Source organism: Canis lupus, chromosome 30 (genome assembly GCF_003254725.2).
Source record: "Canis lupus dingo isolate Sandy chromosome 30, ASM325472v2, whole genome shotgun sequence".
Lineage (NCBI taxonomy): Eukaryota > Metazoa > Chordata > Mammalia > Carnivora > Canidae > Canis > Canis lupus.
Genome location: NC_064272.1, coordinates 33,672,179 through 33,674,111, shown reverse-complemented (window position 1 = coordinate 33,674,111; position 1,933 = coordinate 33,672,179). Strand labels below are relative to the sequence as shown.

The 1,933-nt window shown below is 48.8% G+C and overlaps 1 long non-coding RNA gene across 1 annotated transcript; it reads right to left on the bottom strand.

The window, feature by feature from the left end:
- Window positions 1–250: 250 nt before the first annotated feature.
- On the bottom strand, window positions 251–1,449 carry LOC118352942 (uncharacterized). The gene is made up of 2 exons (XR_007407217.1): window positions 1,364–1,449; window positions 251–578 (listed from the first exon to the last, which is right to left on the bottom strand). It is a non-coding gene; the product is annotated as an uncharacterized LOC118352942 (long non-coding RNA).
- Window positions 1,450–1,933: the final 484 nt, after the last annotated feature.

Genomic DNA, 1,933 nt, shown 5'->3' with positions numbered 1-1,933 from the left:
GCCTAGGTCATTGCAAAACTCTGGAAATACCCTAACAAAATGTCCACCTGGTCCACTGATCCACCCCGCAACGCAACGTTTGCAAAACATTTGTGTAATGTTTGCAGAAGGTCCTGCCCTATACCCATATTCTTAAAGGCATCCCCTAAAACTCTATGACTTTTGGATCCCACAAAACGTGCGTCCTCCTCTGCACCCATCTGGAGGTCCCACCCCTACATCAGGCCAAACATCTTAAAATGCACTCGGATCCTCGTTTAGTATGATTTATAAAATAACTCTAGGAGCTGAGTCGGAGATGGCACAGTGTCATTTGTTTAGGAGACTTTTAATTAAACATTCTTTCGTGTTGGTTTTGCTCTGTTGCGAGGAATGTTAATCTTGGAGGCTACGTTTAAACTTCCCATGTCGTGATCACTTCCTTCGACCCTGGGGACGCTTGCGGTCCCCGAACACCGGGTCTAGACTGCATAATGCACAGAATGGTGCTGCCCTTGCCAGCCTCTACCGTTCCAGAAACGCTACACCAGGTTGTTTGCACGGTTGTCTCCTGACGTCTATCTGACGTCTGATTCAGACTAAAGAGAGATCGGTGTGGTGGGGAGAGACAGAGGCTGGGTTATGGAAATTGAACTTTTATTATTGTCGAGAAACAGCGGGTTTCCTTGAACTAGGTTAACAAGGTGTTATCTAACGAGACCTGAGGGGCTGCTTTAATTTAGGACAAGATTGTTGTGCAATTAGCTTATCAACTCTGTGTATGTAAATGAAGGCTTTTAAAGTCCTTGAAAACGGCTCCTGCTCTTAAGTAATTGAACTGTTTCCCTGGATGCTCTTCACTCTCTCCTGCTTGGACACCTCTTCTTTTAATTAAGCATTAGTGTGCAAAGCGCTGTGCCTAAGGGTTGAAATACCAGGAAGAGCCGGTCCCTGCCCTCCATCCGCCTGTTGTCTAATTAGGAGTCGGCCCCCTTTCCCTGCAAAGGGCCGGACAGTAAATATTCTCGGCTTTGCAGACCATTTCCGTTCCAAGAACCCAACTCTGCCCTTCTGGCACCAAAGGAGCCGGAGACCGTGTGCAAATGAATGGGTGCAGCCGTGTCCTAATAAACCTCACTTACGAGAACCACCTGAGCTATAGGGTACCGACCCCGGGTCTAATGAGAGAGACAAATGTATAATTTACTGTGCGAAGGCATAAACCTAGTTCTGTGCTGGCCAAGGGCTGTGGGGTGCGGAGGGAAGGAAGAAGCAATCGGTTGCCAAGGGGAAGACAGAGGCTTCCCGGATGAGGTGTCTGTGCCTATGAAGCCACTGCCTTCTGCTTTAGCCCATCACGCTTCCCCGGCTGCTTTGTTCTTACCTGATTTTCCTCCCCAGCAAGACTGGAGCTCCTGAGGCCTGGACTTTTCTTGTCTCATTCGCGGGGCTGAGCTAAAATGGGTGCCTAGGCCCTGCCTACAAACTCTGAGTCAGCATCCTTGGCAAATTAGGTTAAATGTTGTAAGAGTGAAACCCTGACACCAGGCTCCCTGTCGGCCCTCCCACCCCCACCCCTAGGCTTCACATAACCATTTCTTGTTTGGGAAACCACCTTGCCTTTGAGGGGAATTAAACAATGTAATCTCCTGCACACACCCGTACCCTCTGCTCTAACTCCTTTATTGTTCTTCCAGACACTTTCTCTTTGCATTTCCAATATCCAAATGCCGCGTTAGTTTATTGTGACTTGTTTGCTCAAGGCTGGGCAAATACAAGAACAAAGGAGGCTGCGAGCATCAGCAGGGCCTTTGCTATCACCTGCTCTCATCCTGAGCTTAGCAGCCTTCAGCGCCCCATCCCCTAAACAGGCTGTGGGCCAAGGTTACTTGAGATGCGGGGCTATAAAGATTGGACAGGAGACAAGGCTCTTTCTGAAAGGACTCCTGATAGC